General features: G+C 37.6%; 1 protein-coding gene across 18 annotated transcripts in view; it reads left to right on the top strand.

Moving 5' to 3' along the window:
• LOC106045020 (poly(rC)-binding protein 3-like) overlaps nucleotides 1–14,548 on the top strand; it is a 514,073-nt gene that overhangs the window by 181,977 nt on the left and 317,548 nt on the right. For 4 of the 18 annotated variants that reach the window (XM_066992634.1, XM_066992642.1, XM_066992639.1 and 1 more), the window contains one exon: nucleotides 14,314–14,370. The exons of the other annotated variants lie outside the window; for them this stretch is intronic. The gene's annotated coding sequence lies outside the window, so the exon portion shown is untranslated. The remainder of the gene's footprint in view (nucleotides 1–14,313; nucleotides 14,371–14,548) is intronic. 18 annotated transcript variants of the gene reach the window in all.

Below are 14,548 nucleotides of genomic sequence, written 5' to 3' on the forward strand. Positions count from 1 at the left end.
TTCTTTTTTGCCAACTAAGAAAGATGCAATTTAAAATGTTTGTTTCGTAGAGTTACTGCCATGTCCCCTGGAGCTGCAGCTTAGGGCATTGAGCTGTTGGCTTCTATACTCTGCTACGGCCTCAGCTCTCTAAGTGGTCTAGCCTCCTCCAGGCTATACAGTAGCAAGATACCTCTACATTTCCAACCAGTTTGGGCTTCAGAGAATCCTGATGAAGACAAGTATGAGTATAGAACAGTTGAACTGCTACAGGAAATGTGGCAGGACCACTCCTCTGGTAAATGTTTGACTTTCTCTGGAAAAAAAAAATAATTTTCAGTCAAACCTGTAGCTAGTGATGACTATATCTACAGGGCGGTGACAAGATATTCCACGAGAATGCACAGTTTTTCACATTGTTAGTATATTTAATTTTAGCCTTCAATTCTATCACGTCAGATAATCAGTGGAATAACGTGGCTGAATATTGAAGTATGTGAATGGTTAGTGGCTGAAATCATTCTGAATAGTATCCTATAGTATCTTCATATTTTGAAGAATTTTTTAAGCAGGCATGGTGTATTATTTGAGCTGTTGGTGTTTTTATTTACTTATTTAGTAGGAATCACTTGGAAAGATTCACTAGTCAGAACTTTAGCTTTTCAAAACGGTGATTTGAATTCACGTGAGATCAGTCAAACCTTTTTGTGCCTTCATTTTTCGGAGTGAAAACTCAGAAAACTTGAGCAGATTTCAGATGATCTGGAAAACACAGGGTTTACCTTCAGCTATGCACGTCTTTGAGGTTTTCGTGGAAACCTGCCAGGAGTGACTGCGTTTCTTCAACATCTCCCATCTCCATGCTTTATTTATATTTAGATCTTAGTGTCTGGGCTGAAAGGCTGTCTTGAGGTTTATGGAATGTGATTTGACAACAAAAAATGCAACTCTGTAAGTCAGCGTGCTATTGTGAGCTTAAATAAAATCTGTAAATCCTGCAGGGGTACTGTCAGGAGGTTGTTAAACAGCTTGATGTTCCAAACCCAGGATGTTATTGTAGTGCCCTCATTGCTCTGCAGTAGTGGTGGGTGGTGGGCTTCAACCTTAGTAGCAACTAATGCAGGATTTACCCACTGGCAAAAACGTACAAGAGAGAAGTTCACCGTCTTTGGAAACTGCTAATTAAAAGTAAACACCTCTAACTTTGGGAAGTCTTCCTAATCCCCATCTCATAGCTGTTTAAAATTGCATCAAAAAAGACTAGTACTTTTTGTCACGAAGATTTATGTCTGGGATTTTGACCTACAATTTTCATAAGGAGTAAGGCTCAAAATTCACCTAACTTTCAAAAACATGTCTGTGATGCCTGAAAATTATTTGTGAAACTTTCTATACTAGGAGTGATTTTATTGGCTTTATAACTTGCTGGTGCAACCATGTACTTCTTCTGAGAGACAAATTTATAGCTGTAGTCCTTGAGCTCGAAAAGCTTCCTGATTTTCTTTTATGTTACTAATCCGTGCAAATGGAAGCTAGAGAATAGATAGGGCAGAGGAAGTGATAGAACTCACTTTAAATGAAGTTAACAACATTTTTATGGCACTGGAAGGATTGACAATAATCATTATTACTAATGACCTCATAAATCAGTTTAGGAAAAAAGTGAATAAGAGCCCTCTGGGTGTTAAGAATGTGGTTTTGTAAACTGGGGAGAAAACCCTTGGATTTAGGACCCTAAAGTCCTTTTTCACTTAAGGAGAGAGAGAGAAAAAAAATAGCCACATCTATAACATATTAGAGAATCTTCTAAAATCTTTGCATTGGTTTTGCCCTTGAAGCGTAAGGTTGAAAGATCTTTATTATGCATTATTAATGTTTTACAGGGAACTGATCTTTCTTATTTGATATTGCAGGCTTTTCTTCAAGGAAAATCTGTACTGAAGTATCCTGATAGATGTTTTCTTTCCCCCTTGCCTTTTCAGAAGTACAAGGCAAGTTTGGAAGCCAAATACAATGAAAAATAAAAGTGCTTTAAGCCATCATTGGAGGCAGAAGGGGCCCCTAGGGTTAATCAGGCAGTTATGAACACCTCTGGAAATTGTGGCAGTCTCTCAGGAACCATCCTTCGTGGCCTCATGCAAGCCACAGCCTTCACAGAGCAGAATGCTGTGGTCTCCTCCATATACCAGCACTTGTAGCAGTGCCTGTGTGTGGCACCTCCCAACATTTCTTGGAATGAGAAAGTTTCCCCCTTGAACGTAAGGCTTTGGGACACTCTTTACAACAAGTAGACTTGCATAATTATTGTCTAGTGTTTTCATCTTCACCTGATAAAGAATTTCTGTGGCAGCTATGTGGAAAACTCCTTCATCAAATGAGTTGTATTTTCAGATGTCTTCTGCTCCACATAGTAAACACAAAATGTCTTTGCTTATAGCAGAATTTGCTGCCCTTGGTTTCTCAGCTTTTGTTCTCTTCTGGGCAAGTCTCAGGTTAAGCAAAGATCAAAACCATAATGTTTGATGATGGGCTGTGGGAGGACTAGTTAGCTTTGTGCACAGGAATAGGAGGGAGACCTCTTAATCTTAGTGGCTTCAATATTGATCCAATAAATTCATTTAGATTACACTGTCACTTGTGTTTAAAAGACAACAAACTAGCATCTACTCAATAATTAAAACCCTGCTTTTATTTTTTGAATAACACCCTTGTGACTGTAGGCTAGAATACAGGTTACAGCAACTTTGTCTTCAGTTTAAGATGCAATGTTTTATATTATCAATGCCAGATTTTCTTTTTTTTTTTTTTTGTACTTGGCATCAGTTTTGGAAACTAGCAAAAAATTTCTGATTATGTATGGTTTTTTTTCCCAATTTCACATCTTGATGAAAGTTTTTAATTTAATGTTTTATTTTTTAAGCAGGGGGTGTATAAGAGCAACAGGAATATTCCATCAGGAAACATCCTGATATATATAAACATTTATAAGATGTATGAAAACCTGTTTGTTTTAGAGCTTTTGTGTTAATCTAAATGTGGTTGATCTGTGTGTTTTAAAATAGAGTTAATTAGGCTGTGATATGGAATGCAGCAAAATAATATGTTTTTAGGGGACTCAGAATCCCCTTAAGTCAATCTATTAAAAAAATCTGAACACATTTGTACTTAGTTTCTAAGCGTATTATAGCTGTGCTAAATTATCCTGGATCACAATTTGCGGTGCAGTAGTTGACCTCAAGACACAGAAATACTTATCCTGTCTTGTAGCAAGTTAATGGAGTCTTTGACGTTATCAGACAATTGCATTTAATTTTTTCTTCGTTGAATGTTTATAGAGAAAACATCTATCAGCATGTGTCAGATGCCAAGGAAGAAGCTTCCTTTCCCCTTCTTCCCACTTATATCCTGAAAATTGTGGGACTTGGATCTGAAACTGCAGTGTCGGTACAGCTGGAGTTTGGAAGCTAAAAAATGCTCTCCACCCTCAGTTACAGTGGTTTTTTTATTTTCTCCCACCGTTATGGCCGAGAATAAGTGCACAACCCTGTTCTTGCTAATCTGTCGACAGCAGGGAGGGGACTGTGCTTCCCTCAAAGTGATGGCACTTTAGTGCAGGGTGGGAGGCAGTGCTGCAGTCTATAGGGGGCCAGCCTCATGCCAGTTCATCTCCCTTCTGACAGATCAAGTTCAGATATGTGTGGGTATGGATATATTGCTTCCACGGCCAGCTCTGGGGTGAAGGGGTAGAGTCCCATTCTTGCAGTATGAAGCTAGAGGACATAAAAACCCTCCTGGGACCCAGGCTAGTTCTGTGCACAGCCACAGCAGGTGTCTCTGCACTGTAGTTGTTTTCAGAAGTCAGATAAAAAGGTGTCTTCATAAGGAGAAGCCCGACTGGGCCGGCATTATTCCTCAAGAGCTACTTCAGTACAAGAACACTATGCTTCCTCGCTTTGCTTTGTCAAAATAATAATAATAATAAAATCCTGTTTTATTCAAGAGAGTCCTGCTAACAAGCCCAGCCAGAACCCATAAGACTTCAGGCAAGGAAACACTGGTATGGTGGAACAGAACTGAAAACAGAATCAGTACTATCAACATGAAAAAAAATAAACAAAAACATCAGATGAATGTTTTTAGCAGACTGGTGAAGTATGAGAGTTTAACTTCTGAAAAGTAACAGGCAGGTAAGACAAATGCCTCTTTTTTAGAGTAGCTTATGCTTTTAGAACTGGAAACTTCCCTGGTTGACAGCCCAGTGGAATATTGATACACCCAGAGGGGAAACTCTGCCTGTCTTAACTGTGACAAAATCTTTGAAAGGAGACACAGGAATAGCATCAGCATTTTCAAAAAGGAGAACAACACTCCAGAGTCTTGAAAATGTTTCAGAGAAGCTTCCCAGTGGGGAAGTATGAGGAATTTAAAGAGGCCACATAAACTCCCAGGGGAGAACTGGCTTGTCCTTTCTCCTTTCTGTAAGGTGGGGAGCTACCCGTGGGAAGCTGTTTTCCTAGGAAGAAGACAAATTGCTTTAGGAGGCAAGTAATTAGTGTGAGGGGAGAGAGCAGCATACGGTGCTGGGCCTGAGACCCCAGAAGAAAGAAGCACTTGCTCCAAAGAGCTGAGGACCCTTCCGGGGACAAGCTGCATATATGTGACTGCTGGCACTGCGGGCTGTTGTGCAGCTGACAGTTAACCCAAGATCTGATTGCATGGGTGAAGTTCGAAATTGGACTTAAAATGTTCTAAGAGCAATCATATTGCTCCGTGTAGTAATTCTCCTTGCTCAGGGCCCAAAGAAAGAAAGCATGGCCAAAGAATGGCACTTAAGGCTGCTTCAGAGGCAGTAGAGAGACTTTATTCTGTAATAGCTAATGGAAGTAAGCTAGGTCAATGAGGAAAATGGAGATCCTGGAATGCTAACATTGGTAAGCTTGCAGATGAACCCTATCTGGAAAGCCAGTTGATTCTGATGTGGCAGAAACGATCAGTACCACAGCCGAGAGGAATTCAGGCTTTTGAATCAGCCATTTGTTTCACAAGTGAAATGAAAAAGCCATTATTCTGTGTATTTTCATGTTTAATCACATCTATAGATGACATGCACAGTCAATGTGAACTTGTATGTCTTATATCTACAATATCATGGATGACTGCCTGTAATACTCAACAGCCTTAAATATTATGCTAATTATGTGTTTTCATAATTATTTTATTTTATTTTTATTTTTTGAGGAAATAGACGGTTGTGGGGAGAAAGCAGGGACTTTCTTTAAAAAAGAACTATAGTCAGGGACTATACTTTAAAACAGTGACTTGAACACTGGAATTGGAAATTTTTGTTGCAGTCCTGGAGTGTTTGATCAAGAGATGTATCTTGTTGCTTACTTGAAATTATGTATTACCTACCAGCTGGCAGCAAGGACATGAACCTTAGTACAGAACAAAATCTAATAGAGAGTGACTCCTTTCTTCTGTCTTTGCTTCCTCTTTATTCATTTCCATTTCTTTTGAGAAATGCTTTAACATGTTCTGTTAAAATGGATCTCATTGATTTTTTTTGATTTATTTTGTTTCATATTCTATTATGAATTCAAATACACAGTGGCATCTACAAGATTTTGACAGAATCAAATTAGGGCATACCATACTTGATGGACCTGTAAATAAAGAGTTCTACTTTCACCACAGTTTCAATCAATGAACATCCATTAAATAACGGAGGAAGAAAAAAAAACTCATTTTTTTTCAGTCATACACTCCTGGTTTTTCTCAGAAATAGGGATGTTTGAAGTGTGTTTAAAATCCTTTTGTGTAAAAAATAAAAGCAACCTGTTGTGCAAAGTTTTGGTGCAAGACTGTTCAAGGAGAAGTGAAAAATTTACATACACTGATACACATTTTTTCATAAATAGAGAGAGACTGATGAAGTTGTTAAGTATGAATATTTTACTCCAATGCCTCAGCTTTGTGAAGGAAACTACTCTAATTTATGTGAAATTCATTAAACAGCTGATCACTTTTTCAAGGATTGTTTGAGCTGGAAGTCAAAGTAACCAGCAGCTGTTTTTCAACAGCACCGTTGCTGAGTGTGCAATGATACATAAATGTGTGGAATCTTTCAGTTGTGTTTGTTTTTTTTTCATATTTTATGAAAAATAGTAAATTATGCAAGGCCATTATGGTTCAGACTTCATTATTATTATTTTTTGCAAATTCAGGGTTTAAACTGCATATGATGAGGTGTACAGAACATGTATGTTTCCCTGGACATTTCCAAATGGATAAGAACGTTTTTCTGGGGTAACTGGAAGAGTCAAGCAGAAAACTGCTGCATATAGTAGCAGTGCCTGTGGAAGTTAACAGTTAATCCACAGGCGTGTAGTAAGCTGAGATCTGTTTGACCTGCTTAGTATGTCCAGAACATATAGAGTGACAGGATTTCTGTTTCACAGCAAAATTTTTGATATTTAATGTATATTCTTTTTCTACTCCCTTCTTAGCTACTGCCTCTTTATACCTTTTAGTTGTGGGAAGTGGCCTTTATCAGTGACTGTGAAAAGAACATTCCTTTTTTCCTCTTAAGTTTGTTGTACCATACAAGAGTTTATATTAAGATCATAGCTTGAAGAATCTTTCTAAGAGATGGCAAATAAGGGTAAGCTGTTTGATAAATAATGGTGAAACGTTTCCTCAAGATCAAAGAATATGATGCAACTATTATTTTAAAATAACTGCATAATTGTAATCACATTTTAATTTTTAATTTAGTATTCATTTCCAAAACAACATCTAAATCTAAGAGAAGTTCAGGTGTGCTGTTTTTCTGCAGTTGTTGACTCTAGTTAAGAGACTGCTTAGAAACTGATGTGCAGTATTGAAACTAATTGACTTGGAAAAGTATCTGCTGTGATTTAATTGGAAACTTTGAAAAAATTAATCATAGCTTTAAAACAACTTCTTCCAATTTGGGAAATTGTCCAAGTTGTTAAAATAATAATAATGGTAGATTTCAGAAGATAACTATTTCAGTCATAAAGCACAGAGAGAGGCGTCTGACTGCAAACACCCCTCCAAGCTCAGGAGTTTCAAAGGTGTGTAAATGCTGACAAGGCAGGAGGAGAAACTGGAGGAGTTCAGAGGATGTGAAGCCCTGCGCGTAAAGCCCACTCTTAAGGGCCCAACCTCTTGCCATCTAATGGCACTGAAAACCTTAAAAGCATCCTTGCTTCCAATCATCAAGGCAAAATTTAGCATATTGATTTGGAGTACGGCGAAGTTTAGGACTTTAAAAGGGAGTTTGGAACAACTCTGAGCAGTGGCTTTAGAGGCAGCCAAGAGGACAGAGGGGCAAGTTAGCAGGTGGCTGCGTGCCACCCTCCGCTGATGGAGAGACCGATGGGAGCCCTCCTGCCCCGTAACTCTGGTCCCACAACTTCGCTTGTTAATGGGCCAGGCACTGGGGCTGAGAGGGTTGTGGGCCAAATAGGAAAGGAAAAAATCCTGTCTAGATGGTGTGCTTGAAGGGAAAATAGGGGGCAGGTGGAGGGCTTTACCTCACGTTTGAAAACACGGATTTTATTACTCTAGAATGTATGCCCAGCAAGTAATATCAAAGTAATGAAATGCCATCACTGCTAAGTCAAAAGAGAGTTTTCTGGATGACTTTGAGGCTAGAAGTTCTGTGGCAGGAATTATTCTAAGTATGTGCTGAGTGACGGTGTATTAAATTGCTTAACCGATTAAAAGTTGGATGAGTTTGCAAATGATGAAACAGAAGAAATGTTGCTCCATTCTGATGGAGGTGGGGGAAGAAGACAGGTTTGTGTAGGCGTTTAACAGCGTAATGACGTGTTTGCTAATAAAATCCTTGCTAATTTTAGCACCGTTATGGCAAATGCTGCAGTATCCATATAGCAGTTTTGGAAAGAACAATGCAAAGAACATTACCTGCCAATGCACCCACTGTCATGGGAATTTTGGATAGGCAGTGTATTCAGAAGCATCTGCTAACAAGAAACACCCTAAGAAAACAGTTTTAAAAACAATACGCATCATTTTGAATTAATCTATTTTTTTTCCTATTTTCTTTTATCTAGCAATACCTTTCTTTCCCCTTTCTGCTTTGTGGGTTGGCCACTTCCATTATTTTCACGTTTATGCTGAGGCTGGTAAGCTGGTTTGATATATTCAACAGTCAAAGTGCAGTTCCGTGTGTGTTTTTGTCAGCTGAGTAAGCAAAATGAAAGGGGCTGACTGTGAAAGTGGAAAGGTGATTTACATCAGTGTCATAGTGCTGTGCAGTAATAAAACACAGGGATTGTTGGACACACTTTATATTGTACAATTATATAATTATAAACAATATAATTGGAGGCAGTTGAGCTTGAATGCAGCAGGCTGTTATTTAGCAATCATCTCTTTCAAGGCTCATTAAACGCAGATTTATACACAAAATAAAAGCTTTGCTCTATAAAGGCTAAATATGTAGTGGCATTTATTCACCAAAACGCAATACATAGATCTAAAGCTGCCAACACCTATAATGGATTTAGTCAGTGGTTGTAAATGAAGTTGTTCAGTGGGTATGACAATACCGACCCCTTTATTTAAGGCATTATTTCCATGACTTCCTTTGTATGTCTATTTTGAAAGGCTGAAAGACCCAGCATGCACAGCTGTGATCATGGATTCTGAAATCCGACAAGCAGGGGCACTACAAATTATCTAAGGGTTTTGAAAGGTAAAGAAAGACTCTTAAAAATCATCAATATTTTGGATGTATGTCAACCCTTTACAATTTTATACTTCTGAGATTATATGTAAGCTTATGGGGGAGAATAGGGGGAAAATGTTTTGTTGCTGCTACATCGACTCATTTAGTTTTTTTGTTTGTTTTACACATGTAATTATCTTACCTGAAGAAAAATAAGCTGCTTATACGTAAAAAGTTAGAGATCAATATTTTTTACTATTTTTTTTAATCTTTTCCTGCTTTCTTGTGAGTTAAGAGGAAAAGAAATACAGAAATAAGAACCTCTTAGGGTGTGGAGATTTATGACACATGTACGGTCTAACCCAAAGTTTAAAAGTTGCCAGCCATTTGGAACTTAAATGTATGTGTAATTGTATATAAATGTATATTTAGGTGCTTCATAAATTGGCTTTTGTTTTCAAGCATCCAGAGCTCTCACTGACTTGTAAACAGAGCTATGAAACATCAGTATAAATCATCAGTATAAATAACCTGAAAACACTGGTGAAAGTGTGCCCACATGCTCTGTGAGAGCACAGCTCAGCACTGCCACGGACCTGACCAAACTCATGTATTTGTTTTTGATCCACATGTGATTCTTTAAATGTTCCATTTTAATGCTCTTCCTGACACGTCATTAGCTCCAGTCTCGCTTTGTAATTCTTTGCAGTATGTCTAATCTCATTCCTTCTTTATGTGATTTGTGGGTGCCTGATAGATGCAAGACTCCTATGAGTTTCAGGAAGCCTCTGATTAAATGAGTGGTTTGTCAGGGTACAACTGCTGCCAGCCTTTTAAGAAGCTATTGCATTTTTAATTGTTAGCTTTCACTTTGCTACATCAGAAATCTGTGTGCATAATCATTGCAGCCTATTTGAGTTTACCTATGATACTGGAAAACCTTAATTAATTATGGTAGTTAAAAGTTTTGAACTAATGTAAATAATTGTGGCGTTGATACTTTCAGCAATTGTATCTTAGCTTTAGCCTTTCATAATTGAGATGCAAAGCTGCTTTCCTTCCTCCACTTCTGCCTTGTTTACGTATTTATCCAAATGTGTTAACTTGTGATGTTTCTCAGAGTCATGCTAGTGTTTTAACAAGGTCCAGCTCCTTGTAACACCATTCTAAAACACTGCAGTCTTTTCAGAGTTTAGAGATAAAGCATTCCCAAATGCATACTATGAAATCCAAATGTTGCTTGGTAAAACTACTTTTGTTTGTTTATATTTAAAAATATATATATATATATAAAAAATATATATTCTCAGTAACTTAGGGACAGATCCTCTATTTTTATTCATTGGCTCCACTGTAAAATGGTCTTAAAACCTTATTGCAATGGTTTGGTCAAGGTGTTTTTTTGTCTTTCTTTCCTTTGTGCAAAGTAAATTCTTACACACCATACAAAACAATGGAGGCCACATGCTTATTAAGTTAAAGGATTTCAGGTTTAAATCTTCAGTGGTGAACAATTGTTTTCTGATAAGTTTGTTGTTGTTTTGGTTTCATTTACTTTTTGGTGGGGAGGAACTCAAAAAGGTAATTTGGTTTTGAAATTTTATTTCCTTGTGGATATATGTTTATATTTTGAAACTGGAAGCTCATTGGTGTGTTCTGCAGAATGAAGCTAAACAATCCAAACTAGCTAACCTCTTGGGCTTGGGCATTAGGTTTGGTGTTTGTTTTTTCTTGTTCTGTTCTGTTTTTGTTTTTCAGAAAACCACAGATATAATGAGACTTAGGTGAAAACAAGCTTGGAAAAGCTTGTATTGTTCAAGTTTGTTCTGTAACTTCTGAGCAGAGAATTTCAGTCCCCAACCTTTCAAATTTTCAATTATATTAAATGTCATTGTAAAAGAAAATACTAAGTTATTTCCATTAACACTGTCAGGTTTTATTATTATTTCCATCTAAATTTCTTTCCTTTTAAATGAATTACCAATAGTCTCCTGCTCTACTGGATAAAAGAAGTCATCCTTATCTAGTGCTTTACTTATTTAGTACTTCATGGTTAGGAAACAGGACAAAGTGGGATTTATCTTGCAGTTGATCACTACAGTAGAGTGTGCAGGCTTGTATGACAGGCGAAAAAGTAAAGTTAGATCCTAAATCAGGAGCTCATCTTTCCACATGTGTTGTGTTGTAGCTCTTTTGTTGTTGTTTTTGAGTGACTATCTCCTGATGCACCGCTGTTATGAAACAGTAATGGCTCTATCGCAGGGTTTGATCATCCTGTGGGCTGGAGTAAAAAGAAAGGCAGCCTCATGAGATTTCTCTTAAAACCCATGCTAGCAAAATCTCCCAAAGGAGCCCTCGGAATCCACTGGCTGGGGGATCCACCACAGGGATCCCACATGGTCCTTGGCTTGCACGACTCCCAGTGTCTGCCTGTCTGTTCCCTGAGATGGAGCGAGCCGGGTCATTGGGGTTTGCTCTCCTTATCTCGTCACGAGTGTCTCATTTGAACATTTTGCACAGGGGTTATGTGGTGGCTTACCCAGCCTGTGTCCTCCAAGGCAGCATGATATTTGTTCTGTAACTGTTTCCCCATACTTGAAACTGGAAATTAATGCTTTGTCTCAGACATCATGCAGTAATAACTTGAAGTTGAGGACCTTTATTTTAAGGCTGCAAAAAACTACAAATACACTGTAAGCATAAAACTACTTTAAGAGGAAAATGGAATAGCACTGCATGCTGAATTGTCCATATTACTGACCAAACTAATCTTTTTGGAAGTTTTAACTCTTTTAAGAAATTGGATGCTGGTTTGTGCAGCTTGCACGTTTTTCTGTTTGTATTCGTGTCAGCTTTCAGGAGGTTTCTCTTAAGGTCTAGTCCAAAGATAAAATGTCCCCTATTGTACACAGATGTACTGCAGACAAACAGAGCATCGAGCACATCTAATAGAATTCATTCAGGGAACTTTCCCCTCATTAGTATGGCATAATGGCATCCTGTGCACTGAAAGGTGGTGGTCTTTGGAAAGAAAGAGGGAAAAGAAGACTGAGTCATGAACTCCATCTTGATCTAAAAATGAAATGATATTTCAGCTCTTTATATGATGAAAGCATAAGTTTTGAAATTAAAAGACAAAAAAAATAGTGGATTAAACTTAGTGTTTGATTTTTATTTATTATCTAGATGGCCATATATGTCAACGACTGAATAGGATATATTTCTGTTATGGTCAGATTGATTCATATAAACCTTCCTCTAATCAAAAATGTAAATAAAGGTAAAGGCACTATAGATGAAAAAAGTGGTGTGAGTAACACTCCTAAAGATATTAAATGTCCTAAAGCATTAAGATTTTTCCTTCAGCCTTTAGCAAATACTTCTTATATGTGAAGCCAATGTGCCAGTGTGCTCATACTACCACTCAACTTTTAAAATGTTTTGAGATCCTCACAGGAGGAGGCTGTGGAAGCCCATCTGAGATGAGGCTGTTACTAGGGGGGAACTACTCAGACCTCCTCACTCCCAGGAGCACCCACCGATGTCCGCACCACTTGTACACCTTCAGGGAAAAGCAGGGATAGATCCCCCTGAGAACAGCAGGGGAGCAAAGGAGCTGGTTTCATTTCCTTCATCTCCATAATTTAAAAAGAGTTTGACTCCTTCCAAGGACCTAATGCAAACATTACTTCAAAGTTATTCAAGAGACAGAACTAAGTTAATGGAAAACAAAGTGATATATAGCTCACGTATACAGCTTTGGACTGTTTGTTTTAAAACAGTGGATACATTTAAGCTGAGCTGTAGAGCATTGTCCAGCTAGTTATAAGCTTATCTATTTTAATGATTGAAATGTTCCCTAGGAAAATCATTTTAATAGCAAGCAATTGGTGCAAATCAGCAGAAAGAACTAACAAGCTTCTCATACAAAGGTGTAAGTGTTCAACAAAGCAATTTTCTTACAGGCAGTATTAGAAATTTGATGGTCTTTAATTGATCCATTATAAATTTTCTCCTTGCCCAATTGCTTATTCAGTTCTGCATCTTTTTCCTCTTTCTGCCTTGCAAGTGTGCTATGCCGGCATTACTTCTGAGGAAATTTCCTGAGGCATTATAAAACCAGGTTATTGTTTTTCCATTGTGGCATATAATGCAATGTTAGTTTTTACTTTCTTGTTTGCACTTGGCTATGAGTCAACCCTGCTCCTCTGAAAACAAACAAACAAAACCACAAATAATCCCCTCTGTCAACTTTCCCAAATACCTGCTTTTATCCCCCTCTATTCTAAAATATTTACATTTTTAATTTTTACCTAAAGAAAAAAAAAAGTATGCAGGATATCTTTTGCTCTTCAGGCTCTGCTATAACTTCCTATCGAGTTAATCGAAGCTTTTCCACTCACTTGAGCGGAAATGGGATTGTGCTTTTGCTTACTGACCTCATTCTGATGTAGTGGAGTTCCCTACAACCGTATGACCAAGGGAAAAATAGGAAGGCCAGTGTTAATAAAAAAAATGAGTGAAAAATCAATGGCTGGTGTCATAGGTTAAACTTTCTTGACTTGTGTTTCTTTTCTCAGCTTACCCTGAAACCAGATCTTTTGCACTACTTAAGTGGAGTCAGTGAAACAATTTAAGTCAGTAAAGGTGGATTCATGTTTTGTGCTTCACTTCAGAGGCAATTAACATAGTACATTACACCTCTGTACACTAAAAGATGTAGACTGTGTGTATTGTATCATTGCATAAATTTCATGTTATATTGCTTTCATGCTAGTTGAAAATTAGCATGAGTTGAAACTTGACACACTTTCTTTTTGAGAACAATCTTAACGTTGACAATATGTTTTACATACATTAATGAAGGTTGAAGACTGCTAATGTTTGCATGTTTCTAGAGAACACTGGCTGCTAGAGAGTCTCATTTGCCTTGTTTTATAGAAATTTCAGCAAAACTGATCTAAATCCCAGTTAGACTGTATGGATATCAGAAATCTATGTGATGATTATGATTTTCAGAGGGCTGATTTTCTAAAAAAAAAAAAAAAAAAAAAAAACACATATAATGGCATTTCTCTCATCTCCCTGACAGTCCTTATTAATTCTTTCCATACCCCCTCTTTTCCATTCCCTTCTTTTGAATTTTCACTGTGAGAGACTCTTTTAGAAAGGAGCAAAAAAACTGTAGAAGTAAAGGAAGAGGGAAGAAACATTTTGGTTTCTGGGCTTTGCAGGTTTGTTCAAAGGGCGCTATTGGCACCGTAAGAATTTGTGTGTACAATTTTATTTTTTTTTTAATCAGTAAACTTTGGGGGGGGTTGTAATTTTCTCTGAGACACTTCTTGGAACCAAATGCCATCATCCTAATGCTACAAATCTCAGTGAATAGTCTCTATGAAGATTAAAACAATATAGACTGATGATTGGGAAATGTAAGATATCTGTTAGTATTTGAATTGTAATGGAAAGCAAAAAGGAAGTTTTGGCACGCTAAGTTCTCTGTGGTGACAAAAGGGTTTTTCTTCTTCCCCACAAAAATATATGGCTGGCTAGCCTGTTGTAGAGGAGGACAAGTTTTTATCATTGGTGAAAATGGATCGCTTCATATCCAACAGGTCACGATTTCTTCAGATTGAGGTGGAATTTTGGCTCATGGAGATCTGATGTGATAGGTAAGTTATTTTGGCATGTCTTATTATATTAAGTGCAAAGTAGATGTATTATCCTACTTATTTTGCATCTGTGCTGGTGGAGGAGGAATGAAAATCTGACTTCTTTTGCTCTCTCCCAAATGACGCTTCAAAACCAGGGTTTATATTATTATTAATGAGCTTTTATTTCAGAAGCGAT

This window comes from Anser cygnoides, chromosome 2 (assembly GCF_040182565.1).
Source record: "Anser cygnoides isolate HZ-2024a breed goose chromosome 2, Taihu_goose_T2T_genome, whole genome shotgun sequence".
NCBI lineage: Eukaryota > Metazoa > Chordata > Aves > Anseriformes > Anatidae > Anser > Anser cygnoides.